The sequence below is a fragment of the Schistocerca nitens genome, chromosome 5, assembly GCF_023898315.1.
Source record: "Schistocerca nitens isolate TAMUIC-IGC-003100 chromosome 5, iqSchNite1.1, whole genome shotgun sequence".
NCBI classification, from domain to species: Eukaryota; Metazoa; Arthropoda; class Insecta; order Orthoptera; family Acrididae; genus Schistocerca; species Schistocerca nitens.
The window spans coordinates 768,147,855-768,170,963 of NC_064618.1; positions in this window are offsets into that span (position 1 = coordinate 768,147,855).

Here is a 23,109-nt window from a genome sequence, read left to right on the forward strand (position 1 = left end):
CCTCCTCATTAGTTGTTTGATCTACCCATCTAATCTTCAGCATTCTTCTATAGCACCACATTTCGAAAGCTTCTATTCTCTTCTTGTCTACGCTATTTATCGTCCACGTTTCACTTCCATACATAGCTACACTCCATTCTAATACTTTCAGAAACAACTTCCTGACATTTAAATATACACTCGATGTTAACAAATTTTTCTTCTTCAGAAACCCTTTCCTTGCCATTGCCAGTCTACATTTTATATCCTCTCTACTTCGACCATCATCAGTTATTTCGCTCCCCAAATAGCAAAACTCCTTTACTATTTTAAGCATCTCATTCCCTAATCTAATTCCCTCAGCATCACCCGACTTAATTCGACTACATTCCATTATCCTCGTTTTGCTTTTGTTGATGTTCATCTTATACCCTCTTTTCAAGACACTGTCCATTCCGTTCAACTGCTCTTCCAAGTCCTTTGCTGTCTTTGACAGCATTACAATGTCATCTGCGAACCTCAAAGTTTTTATTTCTTCTCCATGGATTTTAATACCTACTCCGAATTTTTCTTTTGTTTCCTTTATTGCTTGCTCAATATATAGATTGAATAACATCGGGGAAAGGCTACAACCCTGTCTCACTCCCTTTCCAACCACTGCTTCCCTTTCATACCCCTCGACTCTTATAACTGCCATCTGCTTTCTGTACAAATTGTAAATAGCCTTTCGCTCTCTGTATTTTACCCCTGCCACCTTTAGAATTTGAAAGAGAATATTGCAATCAACATTGTCAAAAGCTTTCTCTAAGTCTACAAATGCTAGAAACGTAGGTTTGCCGTTCCTTAATCCTACTTCTAAGATACGTCGTAGGGTCAGTATTGCCTGACGTGTTCCAACATTTATACAGAATTCAAACTGATCTTCCCCGAGGTCGGCTTCTACCAGTTTTTCCATTCCTCTGTAAAGAATTCGCGTTAGTATTTTGCAGCTGTGACTTATTAAACTAATAGTTCGGTAATTTTCACATCTGTCAACACCTGCTTTCTTTGGGATTGGGATTATTATATTCTTCTTGAAGTCTGAGGGTATTTCGCCTTTCTCATACATCTTGCTCACCAAATGGTAGAGTTTTGTCAGGACTGGCTCTCCCAAGCCTGTCAGTAGTTCCAATGGAATGTTGTCTACTCCCGGGGCCTTGTTTCGACTCAGGTCTTTCAGTGCTCTGTCAAACTCTTCACGCAATATCATATCTCCCATTTCATCTTCGTCTACATCTTCTTCAATTTCCATAGTATTGTTCTCAAGTACATCGCCCTTGTATAGACCCTCTATATACTCCTTCCACCTTTCAGCTTTCCCTTCATTTTTAAGAACTTGGTTTCCATCTGAGCGCTTGATATTCGTGCAAGTGGTTCTCCCTTCCCCAAAGGTCTCTTTAATTTTCCTGTAGGCAGTATCTATCTTACCCCTAGTGAGATCAGCCTCTACATCCTTACATTTATCCTCTAGCTATCCCTGCTTAGCTATTTTGCACTTCCTGTCGATATCATTTTTGAGACGTTTGTATTCCTTTTTGCCTGCTTCATTTACTGCATTTTTATATTTTCTCCTTTCATCAATTAAATTCAATATTTCTTCTGTTACCCAAGGGTTTCTACTAGCCCTCGTCTTTTTAGCTGTTTGATCTTCTGCTGCCATCACTATTTCATCCCTCAAAGCTACCCAGTCTACTTCTACTGAATTTCTTTCCCCCATTCCTGTCAATTGTTATGCTCTCCCTGAAACTCTGTACAACCTCTGTTTCTTTCAGTTTCTCCAGGTCCCATCTCCTTAAATTCCCACTTTTTTGCAGTTTCTTCAGTTTTAATCTACAGTTCAAACCAATAGATTGTGGTCAGAGTCCACATCTGCCCCTGGAAATGTCTTACATTTAAAAATCTGGTTCCTAAATCTCTGTCTTACCATTATATAATCTATCTGAGATCTGTCAGTATCTCCAGGCTTCTTCCATGTATACAGCCTTCTTTTATGAGTCTTGAACCAAGTGTTAGCTATGATTAAGTTGTGCTCTGTGCAAAATTGATATAAACTCGTTTTCTTTTCTCAAAACATATTAGCACAAAATCATTTTTAAATAATGCAGCCTCCACTACACAGCAGGCCAGTTTACAGCCTCTTCATATCAAGTTCATAGCCAGACTGTCTAGCAAACACTACAGTTACTCTCTTCAAAAGAACTAACCTCTCTGACCAATATCTGTGGTGTCAAGAACAGACTTATAAATGGTGTTGTTATACCGATACTTCAAGTACAGAGGTGAGTACATTTATGGAATTCACAACTTCATTCACATTTATAACCAAAACTACCTGAAAATCGTCATGGCAAATAGGATACCCCCTTTTCATCACTTCTCCTCTACTAAACACGAACTTTGCACAATTGTTTCTACTAATACAATAGTAGGAGCTACTCAAAAAATTCTCCAAAAGGAAGAATTGCAAACGCATGGTACAAAATATGTGGCTATAAATAACTTGGCTGGGTGAGGATCTATACAAAATATCGATTAACAGGTACACAGTGAAAGAAATGTGGTACATAAGTTGAAATATGGGCAACAGTACATAAATGCAAAGAATTCTACAAAGCTTCCAGTAATAAGTCATTTTATGTAGTTTTCATGATACAGAGTATTGCATAACCAGATCGTTGCTGTGGCGCATCAGTTATCTAGTTTAGTGAGATACGCTGGCATAAGTACACACAGTTTTACAATAAGATACAAAGCATTACAAAATCATTACAGCTAGCTGTACAAAAGATTAAAAGAACCTGTATGGACAAGTAAGAACTCCCCTCAATTCAAATGAAATAAGAAAATACATCGTCATTGCACTATGGTACAGACTTTATAAAGTAGTAACAATTATGTGTTCAAATGTTATGAATATCTTGTGAAGACAAATGAATATTTTTGTCAACTGAGATAAAGCATGAAAGATAAACACATTTACGGTATGGTACAAAAATGCCTAGAATCGTCTGTTCAGTGTTATTGAGAAAACTAATGAGAACAACATCATGCAGTGGGAGAAAGAAGTATCGCAGCAAAATGTCACACACTTCATTGTTTTGTCATACACAAGCTTATTACAGCTGCACCAGCATGGTAGCATGAGAACATTCCTGGGACTGACTCAGGGAGCATAGTGCTTTGCCTTCAGTTTCTCCACTGACAACCCAAAGGGCTAAATTGAAGTATGTTATCCAGACCCAGGGAGGATGAAGTGTCTTGTTGAAACCTCCTGTGAAAACACAGAATTTGGAGAGCTACAATAATTGCTGTAGAATTGCCATAATGAGCAGTGTTTCATTGGCCCATCTTTTATAAGCTGAGGCATGGTGTGACATTCAATGCCACAGAAAATTGTGTATAGTAATACAGTGTGTTTTTTTAAACACTTTTATGCAGCGATGGCAACTGATATTGTTTATATAAGAATATACAGCCTACAGTTGGGGTTATATATTCTTATATCATACAGTGTCATTACCTCCATTAAGCTTTGTGTGTGTGTGTGTTTTAGCCAAGATCATTTCCCACACATGTCCAAAATATATGAAACAAATTTACAAATGAATTAGATAACATGTTACATTTCTCTTAATGCCATACTTAATTGTCCAGAGAAACATGTAATTCCATGCACATATGTTTTATTCAAAATCCTTAACCAATATATACAATATAAATGATTATCTCATAACTTGGGTGTCACATGAATTGTATATAAGACCTGTCAGTAAAATTCACATGCCATTTTAACCACATTGCTTAAAGAAGTATATAGTTGATCATCATTTTGGTATCAATAGTCAATGTTAAGTATTCATCTCAATTTTAAAGTAAATAACATAAATAAAATGACTTTTATCCAGTTTCTTAAGTTACATAAGCTTATCTATCTGGCCAGAATAATAGCTACCAGATATCTCACATACAATAACATAGGGAAAAAGTATGATGATCAAAAAATAGCTAATTATTGTATGCATGCTCTTAGAATAGAAAACTGGCAGTTACTGCATCAGTCAACATCTTATACTAATGGAATAAAGATTTTAGGTGTAACATCATCTTAGCACTTGTCAAATTCATTGGTATCATTATGACTACAAAACCATGATAGAAGAGTAACATGATAATTATATTTCATTAACAAGCTGTAAGTTCCTGAAAATTCCAAGGTCAGGTGTCAACCACAAAGTAACTCTATTACCTGTTGCATGAATTCCTCTTAAAGAAATACATACTGAGCACAGTTCTGAAAGGAAAGATTTGTCTTAATGTATTTTGCTTCTGGTTTCACTTGTACACACCTGTAAAGTTCGTATCAAACAATATACAACATCATTACTCTGACAAAAATCTTCCTTTATCCCTCACTGGCTACCTGAAATAATAATCCATAAAAAGTCCACATACATCATCACCACTAAAATAACAACATCTTCTACTCTTCACTGGCTTCCTGAAATATTTATTCTTAAAAGTATGTTTTCACTTAGATGTATGTCATAGCTCAGTACATTTTATTCTTTCATTATAGCTCATGATAAGTACCATTTACGTTACTGCATAATATTAACACCTTATTTCATCCCACAAATACAGCTACATTATATGCACATCAATTCTTACCTTCTGATCTCAGCATTTCTTAACATAAATGTCATACTGTACCCTTTCTCTGTCATGCTTTATGCGGTGTCCACTTTCTTACAATACACACACTGAGTTGGAATTTGCAGTTCATATCTCATTATTACCAGTAATCACTAATTCATGGCTGTTCGCTTCATAAAACTATTTTTAAGCCTCTCAAAATAGCATCAATGCAGTAGACTTCTGAAATATTATTCACAGATTACAAAAAGCTCATAGCAAATTACATTTATCGCCAATTAGGAAATTAATTTCTTGTTGTGGGAGTTCAACTAGCTCGTCGCTGTGGCCGAACAGTTCCAGGCGCTTCAGTCTGGAACCGCACTACCGCTACAGTCGCAGGTTCGAATCCTGTCTCGGGCATGGATGTGTGTGATGTCCTTAGGTTAGTTAGGTTTAAGTAGTTCTAAGTTCTATGGGACTAATGACCTCAGATGTTAAGTCCCATAGTGCTCAGAGCCATTTCAACCATTTGAGTTCGAGTCTGAAAACTTATTTGACTGCCATGAATTGAAAGAAGAAATAGTAATGCCCAGCTCGAGGAGACATCAGTCGCCAGCTGATGTATCCATCATAGAAAGATCCTCTACCTACCCTGGATCTCATTCTTTCCTCTTTTCCCGTATACCAATGGAATAGCATAAGGTGGAGCAGAACTTCATATGTTCCTTCACTTCAGAATGTCGCTGTGAGATATCGAATAACTCTTGCCTCTGTACTCTAGAAGTATCCTCTACACTGTCTACTTTATCACATATAATTTCAGAGATATCAAGAGACTGTTCCATCTCCTGGGAGGTATTCGATTTATGACTGACAGGTTCAGTGGAATGTTGTGATTTTGAGGAAGATAAAAATTTCAAACAGTTGATGTTTTCCTCTTCCTTTGAAACCCAATCCTTGAATTTCAAACAAACAAACTTCCCATCGACTTGAACTTTCACCTCAGCATCATCAAAGTTCAGAATAGCCTTGTATTCAATCAAGAAATAAACACCTAGTATCATTTGTGTAGTGAGAAGGGACAGATTTAAGAAGTTGGCAGAGAACTGATGACCATGGTAAATTGAATCTAAACATGTTTGGTTTCTGACCTCTACGGTTTTATCAGTAATCCCACACTTAATTGTGGTTTGTTGCAGTGGAAATGTTGGACAAACAGTTAACTCCTAACATTTACTGAGAGCTGCTTCACTGTTGATTGAAATAGGACTAACTGAGTGTAACACAACTGATAATGCTACTTTTACAACATAAACTGACACTACAGGATGTATGAAGATGTTCTGATTGTATACTTTCTCTTGCTACCTGGTGTCTAATATTTATCAAACTAGACAACATTTATTTGTCTCTCTTTGAATCCAAGTCAATTTTTTTTCCTAAGAAAGTGTCACCAAAATCCACTACCGTTTTATTAGTTGTGTTCCCTACTTCAGATGGGTGCACATTTGTTTCATTTTCATTGTCATCATCTGACCAAGGCATGCAATTAGTTACCCCATCAGAATACTGATTTCCCTAACCTTTAGTGCTTGGTCATCAACAGTCTCTATATTAACAGTAGTATGGTCGGTTTCACCTAACTTCTGTTCCTCATTTCGATTACTATTTGACTCACATGGTTCATTTTGTTCACTAATGTGTTCATGGTGTAAGATTTATATGGTATGAATGGAGGAATTCTCTGCATCGACAAACGAATCGTTCGCTGCATGTGCGTTATTTATTACATTGTTGAACTCCTCATACACACTTTGCTTAACCTGTTTAGTTTTCTCCTTTAAATCGACAAAAAGTTCCTCTACATTGCTGGCAATATCGCTCAACTTTTTGTCCAGCCTCCTGTCATGTTCTTCAAATTTAGTCATGTTCTTCAAATTTCCTATCCTCTTCTTTATTGTGCTCTGATAATACCTTGAGAATACTTTGCAAAAAATCATTGACCACATCTTTGGCGCTACTACAGGAATGGGTAGAGACTGGCTCAGTTTAGTCAACATTTGTGGATGAAAAATCTAAATCTTTAGTTACAGAACCTGTCTGTTGTGACAAATTACGTCCTAGGGACTTAGTTTCCAAAGCAGAGTCCCGAACTCCAGTTTCTTGTTCCATGTTTGATATCGAAAAATTACCCTGATGAATCCTGTCAGGCATTGTCCTATCTGTGTCAGTTGAATCAATATTGCAATATTGTGAGAGGATCATTGTTCAATTGTCAACAGAATTACCAAATGTTACATCAACTGCAGCTCTGGAATTTGACCTAGCTCTGGTAGCTTTTGATGTTTCAATGCAATTAAAGTAATACAGCAAACCAAAAGGAAGTATCACACACACTGAAGATAAATACTACAAAGATAACTACTAATAATCACATTCTATTAATGTTAATATAAACAGAAAAATATTAAATTACCATTGATAGAATTCACTGAATAAATGCAAATCGAAGCTTGTGATAAAGTCATTGTGCAATAAAATACCTACACATCAGTAAACTACAAAGTATAATACACCACCAAAAAAATCGCTGTCTGTCTAACCACATAACACATCAAAATTCAATAAACAAGAATACTTTAAACTGAGAGTATATCATTAGCACTAGCAAAGATGAATAGCAAAATCACTTATTTCAAGCACAATGTAACACCACATATGCATAAAATGAAGGGGTCTCACTTGCAACACAGTCTGTACAATTAATGTGACAAATCGGTGTCAAAAAGAAAAACGTATGGCCATCACTGTTCTCCAGAAAATTTGTCTACGTTGTTCACAGGTAATAAATATGCAAAACAAACTGTGTTATTGTAATGGAATACACTTTATGTAAAAACTTCCAATTGTTGCATCACAAAACTTGAAATTAATTGTTAAGTGAAAGCCTATAAATGAAACTTTAATATGTCTATGGTGTGCAAACAACACTTTATCCGAGTGCAGATATCAGTAGACCACCATCTAATTACGCATCCTGGCAGGAAAGGTCGATAGTTGACAGTAACGTGAAAAAACTTAAATTCATATTTGCGTCAAGCTAGTACCTCAAAAATTTGTGAAAATTATTTTGTTATCGAAATATGTAAATCTCGGTGCAGGACACCGGAACTATGTGAAAATTAAATTTTGAACGGAAAATATGTCGAACTCAAGCTACACGATGCGGAATGCACACCAGCTGCTACATCGAACAATTCGTCTGCGAGAAAGCAATCCGTTTTCAATAAATTTTACGTTTGCTTTCTGACTGCAAAGCAAATTCATTCAGATTAAAATATTGGCCATGAATATTTATTATTTTAGTCTTGTAGAAAAACATTGTACCAAAACTGTTACTGTAATTACAGAGCAAATGAGCATAATAATTAGAGCATCTGTCTATCTGATAGAACTGCTTGAAAATTTACAAGATAGCACATTACTGAAATTTTCTACCGTTATTAAGCCTCTGAACTGATATAATATTTTCACAAAATGCTTCTTAGTACACAACTCGCGATGTGCAATCCAAGTTCACAAGCACAGTCATGAAAGTAAAGAACGAAAAATGAGGAACTAAAGTTAACGACTGATAAATGAGAACAAAGATTCCAAGCAAGGTAGGCTTTCACGGCCGCTACTGTCTTCACTTAAAATTTCCGGGCTGAAAGGCCGTGGTCGTTGCATAAAACTCTCCCCTGAGTTTCCAAGCTTTACCTCGGAAGATGTCTCCCGCAGTCGGAGATTAAACGTCAGGAGAGAGTTTTATATATCGACCACGGCCTATGAGCCCGGACATTTTAAGTGAATTCCAAGTATAACTATGCTTCATTAATACACATTTTCATAATATTCATACACCTAGACAGCTAAATATTTCTTAATAACTTTCTCTTGTGCAATTACTGTCCTTGATACTTGTTTCAACTAAGAAATAAAATCGTATGTTTCATTGTAAAATTTATGCTGCAAACTTCAGTCATGAGCACTATTCTAACAATAAGAAGCTATACAATTAAAAATTATAAATAAGTAAACTTAATTACCTTAAAAATTGCCCTTTTTCCTCGAAACATATTAGCACAGGATTCTGTTTAAGTAACGCTTCCCCCACTATATGAGAGGCCAGCTTCCACATGGCCAGACTGCTCTCTCTTCAAAAGAAATAACCTCTCTGACCAATATCTTTGGTCTCAAGAACAGACTTACAGTATCGATACTACAGGGATCGAGAACATTTATAAAATTCACAACTTAATTCTCATTTGTGGCCAAAACTACTTGAAAATCGTCGTGGTAAATAGGACAACCCCTTTTCCCACTAACAGAAAAAAATTTACACCCAGAAAGAGGGCGCCAGTTTTGATCTGATGGTGGTACATGCCATCTGGGCGACTGTAGGTGTACTGGTAATGGTTTCAACGTCGTCCACTAACACACAGCGTAGTGACTTAGCCACCAGAGCGTCAGCTGTGTCTACCTATTACTAGAGAATGCTCACAGCCAGAAGGCTCAGTGTGGTGGAGACGTGTGACACAAGCAGGCTACCACGCCATTGGTTGGCTCTCATGCTTTCTACAGCCAAATGAGCAGTGGACTTCCGAGAGGTAAGACAGTCCTTTCGGAGAATTGTCACAAAAGTGGGACGTGCTGCATCCACCGATACCCGTATCAGTGATCACATGAACATTCTGACACCCACATATGAGGCTCTGGATGCCCAATCAGCACAAACGCCGGCCAGGATCGTTATATTGTAAGCAGTGGAGGATCGTACTGTTAACACAGTACAGCTAGAAGAGCTTGTGAGCTGATACGCATCTCGAAGAACTGTTGCAAACCGGTTGTCAGCGTTGAGACTATGGGCATGCACTTCTCTAGCCCGCCCCCCCCCTCTCAATCGAAGTTTGCGTGGCTCGAATGGTGCCATCAGAGGATCACTTGGAAGATGGTATGGCGCGTCGTGGTCTTCAGAGATGAAATGAAAGCAGATTATTCCTACACACAAGTGATGGTCAGTTGCGCATATGACATAGACTTCGTGAGTGCTGTGTCGTATGTCATGGAGTGAATTCCTGTAAGACACACTGGCCCCACCGAAGCCTTAAGGTCTGCGATGCGATAATCTACGTTCACCTTTGGTATTTCTGGATGGGAAATTAACCACAGCTCAGTAAGTGCAGAAAGTTCTTAGACCCGTTCTTTTACTGTTCTTGCAACAGGAAGGTGATGTGTTGTTCACAAACAACCGGTGAAACGAAATGTGCTCTACAAGACGTGCTGGAATTTCTATTGCTAGCATAATTTCCGGGCTTGTCTCCAGTAGAGTATGTGTGGGACAACTCGACAACCATCATCTCTTACAGAACCATGAGCAGGCGAAGCATAACGTATCCCAGGACAATATTCGCCATCTGTAAGATCAACTGGATGCCAGAGTCAGTGCTTGCATTGCCACACATAGAGACTACACCACCTGCTAATGTTGGTGTTTCAGCATAGGTCGATAAATGATAACTCAGTGACGCTTGTGCTATTGATCTGTAAATGTAACCATTTCATGTACTCCATATGCACTGTTGAAACAATAAATATGGAGTGAAATGGAAACCTCTGAAAGGTTGTACTAATTTTTCTGACAGTGTACGTTTGGGTATTTTGTTAACTCTAAAAAACTAATCACTTTTTTAAAAAGAATACAATTGGTTTTTTATAGTAGCAGACTTAGATATAAAATACTTGTGTAACTCGTAAGGGTGGTCCTTAAACTAAAAGTTTTTTATTTTACCAGTAGTACTCATTAATGTGCTCTGTGAGTGTTTCAGTAAGTAACACAGATAGTGTATGAAATCTTATGTGTAATACAAATTTACTTTTTCCGCTCGCAGAAATCGTTCATATTATGATAAGTATACAAGCTTTGTGTTTATTTTAACGAGTTATACAAACACCTTAGAAGCGGAAAATATTTACTTTGAGGGCCCATAGAGCTTTCAAGTGCGGTGCACTTATCAAACTTATATAATAAACGAGTGCTGCTTAACCTAAAAGCTCCTATCACTAGTATTAATATTTTCATAAGTAATATAGGCAGTTTACATGTGGAAATATTTAATGTGATGCTTCATGTTGTTTGCAATGTGTTATAAATCTGACACATAATCATATAATTTTATTTTTCTCCTATTTTTATAGAGAAGCCGCGTATATTTCGATATGCCTGCAAGTTACGTGCATTATTGTAAGTAATACAGACAATTTACACCACGAAATTGTTAACTTTTCAACCTTCATTGTGCTTACAAAAAATAAGAAATGTCACAGATAATAATATGTAACTTAATTTATTTTCAAAATATAGACTCTGACATTGCCTTTGGAAATGTTATATCCTCCATTGTTGTGATTTTTGGTCATCTCTCTTGTGAATGTGTTTCTAAACAGTCTATGTCGTTCTGTAGATTGGCATATCGTAATAAAGTATCTTATTCCTTCCTAAAAACGAACACCTTATTCCCTCCTTACCATTAAGAAAATGATATAGTGCCTGTGTGTGTGACAGAGAGAGTGTGGTGGCAGTTTTATTAGGTGCAGATGCAGTTGATTACAGATATTATTTTAGCGAGCCATACTTCTGAATGCAGCAGCAGCTTGTTTAAAGTACTTGCCATTGACTGCATTTTTTATTGTGATGCATTATCTACCCTCTTGCAAACTGATAAAGGAAACAAACGTTAAGTGATGATAATAAACACCAACCAGATTGACTACCTTTTATGTATTTAGATACCGCTGCACTATGAACATTACATATTCTGACACAAATTAAAACAATGTGGCATTTTTGACAAGCATCATATGTGAGATCTAATTAATTTGAGCCTTACAATTTTTTTTTCGTAAATAGCCCCAACTAAGCGCCTAATCATTTTTGAAATAACTTTACCTATTATTTTTTTTTAGTGATACAGCATCTTCATTCTCCCCTTACCCCTGACATATACTTTACAGTTCGCAATCATAATGGCACACGCATGGGAAAAACAATTTTTATGTATACGCATTGGGTTAATACATAAACATTGCACTTTCTATGCTGACTGACTTCTGTTTACATATTCAGATACCGATGCAACATAAACATTACATTTTCTGGTATTTTTTTAGAATATTGTGACATCATATATATGAGGTTAAGTACTGGGTGTTTCAAAAAGAATTTCACAACTTTAAAAAATCATATAAAGTTATCAAAAGAAGATATACAGCCGGGTTTAGTGTCATTTTGTAGGAAAACACATCAAGTTTTTTTTACCTTGAACTAAAGATGTTGTATGTGGCCTCCGTTGGTTATCCTGCACACATCTCATCGGAAGTCAATTTCATCACGAACTCGCTGTAGCATTGCAGGTCTAACTTTCTCAGTAGCGGCGTAAATTCTTGCTCTAAGTTCAGGCAGAGAACTTGGCACAGGAGATACAAACACGATATCATTGATGTATTCCCATAGCAAAAATCGAGTAGTGTCAGGTCTGGGGAACGTGGGGGCTATGCAATTGGCACATCACGGCCAATCCATTGACCTAGAAAGCCAGGTAGTGGGGTGGTGCACCATCTTGCATGAGGCAAAATTGTCGTTCTTGGTCGTCCTCATCGATTTGTAATATCAAAAATTGTTCTAACATCTCAAGAATAAAAAGAGGCCATACACTTTGTTCTTGTTCAATGTACAAGAAACGGTCAGTTTAGGGCTATCATGAACATTTTGCAATATTTGATGTGGATTTTCACTGGCCCAAATCCTACAGTTATGTGTGTTAATCTTGCCACTTGAGTGAAAAGTTGACTCTTCAGGAAAGATGATTTTATCCAAGAAATGTTCATCCTCATGTAATCGATTTAACATATCCACACAGAGCAATTTTATCAGTGTCTTTTATTGCTTCTACAATCATCAATCTGTACGATTTCAAAGGCAAACGATTTCTCAACACACGCCAAACAGTCGTATGTGGGATCTGCAGTTTGTGAGATGCATGCTGGGTCGATTTCGTAGGACTATTGACAAAACGTTGTCTCACTCGCTTACCGACGTCGCCGGACGTGGTTGGACGACATGATAATTTCTCACGTCTTACCGAGCACCCAGTTACCACAAAACATTTATCTCACTTATAAATTCTAGGCCTCCTAGGAGGATCTTTAGCGTACTTGGTACGGAAATTCCGCTGAACTGTTGTCGCTGAGTTTAACGCAACTGCCGCTAGCGCTCCTTATGGTGCGGTTCGGCACTAGCGAACTACGCAAGACAAAACTTATGTATTTCCCTACAAATTGACACTACAATCATCTCTTTAAATACTATGAATTAATTTATACGAATTTTCTAATTTGTAAAGTCCTTTCTGAAACACCCTGTAGTTAATTTCAACATAAACGTCGCACTTTTTGCCAACGTATTTTCAGAACATCTTGGAATAATGTGACATCATAGATGTGGAAAATTAATAGTTTAAGTCTCTGTTGTGGTTCATGCATCGTACTATGAAGATTTTTGCCGAGAACAAACATCTGTTTTTGACAGTGCTAACAACTCGCCAAGTAGCATTTTAAAAGTGGCGCTACTTGTTGGTTACAGTAACCAACTGAGACGTGAGACAAGAGTTGAATTTATTTCGCGTTTTCAGGTTGAATAGAATATAACTGAAGGTAAAACTCATATTCGACAACTACATATATCCAATTTATTATTAATGTTTTATAACCAAATGTTGATGTTTCATTATTTATAGAAAATGTTTTAAACACTCGTCCATATATTCACTAGTAAATGTAATTTTTGAAAGTGAGTAATGCAAACGTAGTTGAATACAGTTACCGTATTTTAGGCAATTCAGATATTTTTACGATTTCTTTGATAAATATTTCGGATACAATTTAGTGCAGCCCAGAAGAGTCTACACTGCAATTGCCTCATGCCCTTTAATACTAGGCTCTGACTGGAGATGGGTAGAGGTGTAACACTATGCATTGCGTGTGTACAATATTTTACATTTATAAAGCACGTCCTTGACATTTCAGTGACGTTAATATTAGATCAGAGGTATATATGTGTACTCTTTTCGCCACAGAGTTAAACGTCTTTAGGAAATAATGTATACCTTTAATTTTAATCTGCAAGTTATGCAGTTTTTACTGCATATTTGGCTCAAATTTAATGCTTCCGTCTAATGGGATATAATGTAATTTGACACCATTATTAGAATAATTTAAACACTACAGTGTGATTAGACGTTTAATACTGAAATATGACAGGTTGGAGATATCGGGAGGGAAGCGGGTTTTTAAATTTTCCACTTACACAATTAGACTGTTCCCTCCATCATCCTCTGTCTTGGATTTATTGATGTGTTGGCAGAAGAGCCAACACAGTGTTGCTAGAGGAGGCCGAAATGCACGCGTTTAAGCTCACGCAGACTGGCGTGAGGTCTGGAACAGTTAAAGGAGTTATACTATGAAGAAAAGAACGTAGCGGCTGAAATTCTTAACTTTAATCCATAATTGGAGAACATCGCTCTTGATGATACATAATTATAATCTCAATATAAACTGGTAATGGCGCCTTGCTAGGTCGTAGCAAATGACGTAGCTGAAGGCTATGCTAACTACCGTCTCGGCAAATGAGAGCGTATTTGTCATTGATCCATCTCTGGCCAAGTCTGCTGTACAACTGGGGCGAGTGCTAGGACGTCTCTCTAGATGTGCTGTGTGGCGGCGCTCGGTCTGCAATCACTGACAGTGGCGACACGCGGGTCCGACGTATACTAACGGACCGCGGCCGATTTAAAGGCTACCACCTAACAAGTGTGGTGTCTGGTGGTGACACCACATTTATAATAACGTACTATATCCTGATTAAGGGCAGGAGGGGAGTGACTCCCCACTGATTTGAATGATGTAATCATACAGAACACTGCTGGGATCACTGATGACTTCACTGATAAGTATGATGACTTCACTAGGTCAATGACCTACATCACGTAACATCGCGAAAGTAAAAGAGTGTCCCAAAATGCCTTTACCTATACTACTGGCTTTCTCGGTGAATAACATTGACGAAATGTTTTTGGATTATAAGCCGAGTCGTGGTCTCCCGTTGTCGTAACATTTCGACTACTTTTGTACCCGTCATCTTCACGCCAAGTGTCATATTCATGTCCAGCTGGTTCTTTTGCAGCCGCTCTACTACAGTTTCCTCTGTTAGGTGCCCAGTGTGGACCAGTTGCACGTCTCTGGAACAGGTGTCACAGCCTGTGGAATGGAGCTCGCTGGCTGGTTGAAGAGGCCTCCCGGTTTTCGAGTCATTGCACTCGCTGTGTATTCTGCCCAGTGCCTCTGTGGCTATTTTTCCTAAAGCCAGAGTCAACGTGCAGCTCAGTTGAAATCTGTTGTCCCATTTGTCAAAATCGTTGCGCACTCTTATTTGCACTGCCTCTCCGATGACATAGGCGAGCATACAGCATCTTTGTCTGTTCAAGCACAAACCTGAGTCCTTCACTGATGCTAAGCTCCGCCACTGCAGACATATCGGTTTGGCTGCGGAGAACGTTCCTCAGATGTTCAGAACAGCCCTGCTAGATGTATCGCTGCCTTTGGTTCTTGCACTGCGTGTGACTCTCGCAAATGATGTTGTGAATGCCTAGTGCCCACAGCCCTAGTTGGTCTTTCACTGCTCTGAGAATATTCCTGATTTCAACCATTGAGCGAAAAATGGTTGTTATGTCGTGCTCCCCCATTATCCTGGTACTCTAGGCTGTTCACGTTCGGACAGTGTCATCTAAAAAAGAGCGCTGAGAAAGCCATCCGTGGGCTCCCATCTTATAATGCCAAAGAGGTGAGAAGGGAGATCTGCTGCGTAACGGTTCCCTGTTTTGACACGTACTCACCAGCGCCTACTTTCACTGTGGAGGAAATGCTACGAACAGACTGACTTTGCCGTGAGATCCGCCCTAGCGCCAAGCATCACTAACCCATATATCGAACAGGTTAGGTTAGGTTAGTGTTGTTTAACGTCCCGTCGACAACGAGGTCATTAGAGACGGAGCGCAAGCTCGGGTTAGGGAAGGATGGGGAAGGAAATCGGCCGTGCCCTTTCAGAGGAACCATCCCGGCATTTGCCTGAAACGATTTAGGAAAATCACGGAAAACCTAAATCAGGATGGCTGGAGACGGGATTGAACCGTCGTCCTGCCGAATGCGAGTCCAGTGTGCTAACCACTGCACCACCTCGCTCGGTCATATATCGAACACTTTGAGGAAACAGCTCTCGGAACCCGCAACCACACACCGAAAACCAAAAGCGCTCTACAGATATGTGGACGATCTGTTTGTGGTCTGGCTGCGTGGTGAAGAAAGTCTACAAGAATTCCTATGCCACCTTAACAACACGCCCGACGTTAGGTTCACCATGGTGGTGGAAAGAAACTGATGCCATCGCTCCTAGACTGACGAAGAAGAACTGCGATGCACAATGCAGCGTCCTCCAACGGGAAGATGACCTACATGGATCTGTACTTGAACACTGATACGTGCCACCATTGAGCGTAATACGAATCTGTGCTCTCAACCCCGGTAAGCAGAGAGTTAGCCATATGCGATAAGGAAAGTCTATCTATCGAATCACAAAAAAGACATGCTCTCTAGCTGAGTCAGAAGAAGGAAAAAACCGTACAAAAGAAGAAAATAAGCACCGGCATTCCATCAGTATGCTCAGCCACCCACGGTCAAGACTTCCACGATAGTGGAGAGCATATAAACCATTTTCTGCTCAATGGTTAAAATCAGACAATGACAAATTAGATCTACAGGCGCCTGGGGTGTTCAGCATCATTTGAAAGTGTGGCATCCAATAATTTGGCCACACACAGCAATGCATCTCACAGAAATATTCGCCTCGGCCAGACGGAGAAGTCTGCAGTGGCAGAGCAAAGTATCAATAAAGGCCACACATTAGTGTTTGAACAAACAAAGTTGATGTGCTTAGCCAACTATTTCTGGGATTCGGTCATCTACGAGGCAGTGGAAATAAGAGCATATGACGAACGTGACAAATTGGACAGCAGTTTCCTACTAAGTTCCCCATGGGATGTGTCATTCCAAAAATACATCAGATACGCTATGATGTGAAAGCGCTGGAGGCAGTGAACGGAGTAGACAGGCTCCCCGGACCCTTCTCCACCCCGCTGGGTCCACTCAATACTGGCTGTGCTTCTCTTCCGGAAGCACACGATTGGCGTCCTCATTGGGTTGTAATCAGAAGTGTATGCGGTCCAGCTGCTATTGAGGAATGTACCGCACATGGATGCGACATTTCGCCTGAAGATAGCAATAGGAAATTCGTCGAAACGCTACATAACATGAGGATACGACTCGGCTGATAACCTAAGAAGATTCCATCAACGAGATACATGTCAATAAAGACGTGCTTTTACTACAAACTCCTATCATGCAATCGTTACAATAGTCTCTCGCACAGTTAATCCCAAATATTTTACAGTTTTTATTGTCCCAAGTGGCCTACGGATACTAGTGTATTCGAAAATACAGTGATGGAAAGAAAAATCGCAGCACTAAAGTAATAATGAATGTAGACCAGTGAAACCTCGGTAATATATTTATCCAGATAACATAAAATGGTTCAAATGGCTCTGAGCACTATGGGACTTAACTTCTGAGGTCATCAGTCCCCTAGAACTTAGAACTACTTAAACCTAACTAACCTAAGGACATCACACACATCCATACCCGAGGCAGACCTTAGCGCCTAGAACCACTCGGCCACACCGGCCGGCTAGGTAACATATTTAAATGATCAACATTGCAAGATCACGGGTTAATGTAAGCACGAGATAATCCATTGCAAATGTGAAATGCTGGTCCATACCGATGAAACCGTTGAAATGTTGAATGCAAGCAAGCAAACGTTCATGCATTGTACTACACGGGTGCCGGATTTCAGTTTGTGGTATTGAGTGCGTTTCCTGTTGTTATTGGTTGGTCAATACAGCGACGCTGAATGTGTCATCCGATGATGGCGATATGCGCTCGATTGGAGACAGATCTGACGACCGATGGGGCCAAGGAAACGTATCAACAGTCTGTAGAGCTTATTGGAATACAACAGCGGTATCTGGGCGAGCGTTATCATGTTACAAAACACCTCCGGGAATGCTTATCATGAATGACATCACGATAGGTCGAATCACTAGATTCATGTACAGATTTGCAACCAGGGTGCGTGGGATAGCCAAGAGAGTACTCCTATTGTCATACGAAACCTTTTCTTTTTTGGTCATCAGTCTACTGACTGGTTTGATGCGGCCCGCCACGAATTCCTTTCCTGTGCTAACCTCTTCATCTCCGAGTAACCTCTTCATCTCAGAGTAGCACTTGCAACCTACGTCCTCAATTATTTGCTTGACGTATTCCAATCTCTGTCTTTCTCTACAGTTTTTGCCCTCTACAGCTCCCTCTAGTAACATGGAAGTCATTCCCTCATGTCTTAGTAGATGTCCTATCATCCTGTCCCTTCTCCTTATCAGTGTTTTCCACATATTCCTTTCCTCTCCGGTTCTGCGTAGAACCTCCTCATTCCTTACCTTATCAGTCCACCTAATTTTCAACATTCGTCTATAGCACCACATCTCAAATGCTTCGATTCTCTTCTGTTCCGGTTTTCCCACAGTCCATGTTTCACTACCATACAATGCTGTACTCCAGACGTACATCCTCAGAAATTTCTTCCTCAAATTAAGGCCGGTATTTGATATTAGTAGACTTCTCTTGGCCAGAAATGCATTTTTTGCCATAGCGAGTCTGCTTTTGATGTCCTCCTTGCTCCGTCCGTCATTGGTTATTTTACTGTCTAGGTAGCAGAATTCCTTAACTTCATTGACTTCGTGACCATCAATCCTGATGTTAAGTTTCTCGCTGTTCTCATTTCTCCTACTTCTCATTACCTTCGTCTTTCTCCGATTTACTCTCAAACCATACTGTGTGCTCATTAGACTGTTCATTCCGTTCAGCAGATCATTTAATTCTTCTTCACTTTCACTCAGGATAGCAATGTCATCAGCGAATCGTATCAAAAAAATGGTTCAAATGGCTCTGAGCACTATGGGACTCAACTGCTGAGGTCATTAGTCCCCTAGAACTTAGAAATAGTTAAACCTAACTAACCTAAGGACATCACAAACATCCATGCCCGAGGCAGGATTCGAACCTGCGACCGTAGCGGTCTTGCGTTTCCAGACTGCAGCGCCTTTAACCGCACGGCCACTTCGGCCGGCTGAATCGTATCATTGATATCCTTTCACCTTGTATTTTAATTTCACTCCTGAACCTTTCTTTTATTTCCATCATTGCTTCCTCGATGTACAGATTGAAGAGTAGGTGCGAAAGGCTACAGCCTTGTCTTACACCCTTCTTAATACGAGCACTTCGTTCTTGATCGTCCACTCTTATTATTCCCTCTTGGTTGTTGTACATATTGTATATGACCCGTCTCTCCCTATAGCTTACCCCTACTTTTTTCAGAATCTCGAACAGCTTGCACCATGTTATATTGTCGAATGCTTTTTCCAGGTCGACAAATCCTATGAAAGTGTCTTGATTTTTCTTCAGCCTTGCTTCCGTTATTAGCCGTAACGTCAGAATTGCCTCTCTCGTCCCTTTAGCTCCTAAAGCCAAACTGATCGTCAACTAGCGCATTCTCAATTTTCTTTTCCATTCTTCTGTGTATTATTCCTGTAAGCAGCTTCGATGCATGAGCTGTTAAGCTGATTGTGCGATAATTATCGCACTTGTCAGCTCTTGCCGTCTTCGGAATTGTGTGGATGATGCTTTTCCGAAAGTCAGATGTATGTCGCCAGACTCATATATTCTACACACCAACGTGAATAGTCGTTTTGTTGCCACTTCCCCCACAGAATACCTCCAGTTCTACGTCCAGTGAGTCCAACACGGAGACAGGTTGCTTGCCGGCCCTTAATTGGACTCCTTGTAACCAACACACGGCCATCACTGACACCGAGGTAGAACCAGCTTTCATCAGAAAATACAACCGACCTCCACCCTACTCTCTAATGAGCTCTCGCTTAACACCACTGAAGTCGCAAATGGCATTTGTCTTGGGTAAGTGGAATCAGGGTGTATACGCGGACAATAAAAAAAAAAATCCCGAATTTTCCCGGATTTTTCAAATAAAAATACTTCTTCTCAGGTGAAAATACACTTTTCCCTGGAAACATTCCACTCCTTTTCGGATGAAAACACGCTTTTTCTCGGGTGAAAGTATATTTTCTCCTTTTTAAGTGACAATATACTTTCCCTCGTAGCTATAAAACATATCAATTCTTTGAATAGTCAAGGTTTTATTCACCTGAATGTAAGTTCCCGACATGTTAGGAAACGAAACCTATCAAAAAATAATACGTTTTTGTAAAGATTTTTGTGTTGTAGTTAGGCAATAGCAACATCTCTGTGAAGTAGTGTGAACTGCGGGCTTTCAAAACAGAAAATGAGCCGGCCGACGGGGCTGTGCGGTTCTAGGCGCTGCAGTCTGGAACCGCGAGACCGCTACGGTCGCAGGTTCGAATCCTGCCTCGGGCATGGATGTGTGTGATGTCCTTAGGTTAGTTAGGTTTAACTACTTCTAAGTTCTAGGGGACTAATGACCTCAGAAGTTGAGTCCCATAGTGCTCAGAGCCATTTGAACCATTTGAACAGAAAATGAAATGATGAAAGGATAATGTGGTGGCCCTCAACTACGCACCCTCAGACTCAAACTTGAAATATTAAAACTTTTGGCTGGTTTCATTATCTAGGGGCTGGGATACGTAGTTGCCGCATTATAAGCCAAATACTGCTGAGTCTACTGTAAAAAATATAAATATACACATCAATCGAATGGTCGAAGGTTCCTATCACTCGGCAATTGCGAATTTTGAACGTGACATACACATTTATAAATGAAAGATTGCAATTAAATAAAATCTGCAGGTACTATCTTACCGTCGTTGAATGATGAGTACGATAGTAGACGCACATTTGAGAATGCGGTATATATCTGCAAACAACTTATTGGTGGCGATGGTCTAACAATTAAATAAAATATAAGTTGAATAACAAGAAAACAATAGATTCCTACAGCAAGTAATTTGTTAGGAACAACAACACAGCTCGCGAGATATTCACTATCAAACGCACACTACGTCTTCACTGTAGAAACCACGGAAATCTCACAAGTGCACAAGTCGGCACTCCATAGTATTTCTATCTGCCGCGACCACGCGAAAACCTCTCCACTCTCTCCACGTCTCTCTCGCGACCGTACGCCCGCCGCGCCGTCGCTTCCAGCAGTTTCCGTGTCCTCTCCCGTACTGTCCAGCACTTCTCGTGTCCTGTGCTACTGTCCCTCGCGCCGCACTGTTCCGAACTCGCTTCCATCCAGTCTCCCCATTCACGAGCGCTGCGATTGGCTATAGCCCCATGTCTTCAATCCAACGTACACTCACAAACAGATTGAAACACATACGAAATACTGGAGTTACATTTAAGTAACTTGAAATTAAATAAATATTACTACTGATGGATCATAAACACCCTCTAACACACATTATTACATACATAAACAAATTAAATAAACATATATCAAAGGAATAGAACAAAAGGTAGGCCAGTAGCCTAACGTCTCTGTGCTTTCTAAACACAGCAAATATTCAACCGGTTTGTTCATGAATAATATATATTGGATATAAACAAAGATATAGACAAATAAATGGTTTATAAGCATGCTGCTACCGTTTTTTCGTCCACAGCTCGTGGTCGTGCGGTAGCGTTCTCGTTTCCCGCGCCCGGGTCGGGATTTTCCCTGCCTCGTGATGACTGGGTGTTGTGTGATGTCCTTAGGTTATTTAGGTTTAAGTAGTTCTAAGTTCTAGGGGACTGATGACCATAGATGTTAAGTCCCATAGTGCTCAGAGCCATTTGAACCATTTTTCGTGTGACTGTGGAGTACTTATGGCCTGACGCGATCGATAGTAATCGGCCACTTTGACCTCCAATAACTCATGTACCATTCAAGTTACATACCTGTAATTCATACCAATTTACCTTTACAGCTTTCTAAAGACACGTAGATCGACGAAATAGGATGAACCGTTTAGATTTTGGAGATTCGTTGCTGGGTGTTACTTGTATAATTTACAGTTAGATACTAAACTTTAAACTAATAAAGGTATTGAAAATCTAATTACACCATCAGAATCGTCGTGCAAATAATAGAAATGCACATGTTTCTATTAATTTCTATACTAACTGTGAAATGTCTGCCATTATGGTTTCATAAAGTCCGCCATGTTGGGCACTCCCGGCGTGTCTCCTTCACCGACACAGCGTCACTATGGAATTCCCAGCCAAGGGGCCGATGGACCACGCGACCGTTGCGCGGCATTACGCTGTTGTTAACGAGCCGCGGCTTTCCCAGCGGCCCGAGCAGTGGCCGCCAACTCTGAACTTGGAATAGTTCCAGGGCGCTGCAACTCGCCCGTTTCCTCACAGTCTGCGACGGGTATAGAGCTCAAGTGTGTTCAAAAATTGAGAAGATTTTGTTGTTTGTTTTTGTGTGTGCATTCCGAAGGGACCAAACTGCTGAGGTGATCGGTCCCTAGACTTACACACTACTTAAATTAAGCCGCGCGGGATTAGCCAAGCGGTCTCAGGCGCTGCAGTCACGGACTGTGCGGCTAGTCCCGGCGGAGGTTCGAGTCCTCCCTCGGGCATGGGTGTGTTTGTTTGTCCTTAGGATAATTTAGTTTAAGTAGTGTGTAAGTTTAGGGACCGATGACCTTAGCAGTTAAGTCCCATAAGATTTCACACACATTTGAACGTTTTTGAACTTAGGCTAAGGACAACACGCACACCCATTCCGAGGGGGGACTCGAAACTCCGGCGGGAGGGGCCGCGCAATTTGTGACATGGTCCCTCAAACCGCGCGGCCACTCCGCGCGGCTTGAGAAGATTATCGGCTTCTGTAAAAAGCGATTATTTCGCCGATTTTGGTAGTGTAGACTCGCCAGGTATAGGGAAAGCTCTGATTCATTGAAGTGTAAGATTAGTTTCTCATATTTGTGATTAATGGTGCTTTGTGCTGCCGCATAGCCACGCGTTTGTAGGCGAACCGTGTTCCAGTATTTTTGGGAGATTTGCCGTTGGGTGGTGTATGTGAAGAGACGTGTTCACGCGAAGTCGTTTGGTTATTTCATGGTGGATGATGAAAGGACTCACTAAGGAATAGTAGCGTTGCATTGGATTATTGCGGTTGTATAGATGTACGCAAGCACTGAGGAACAGAGA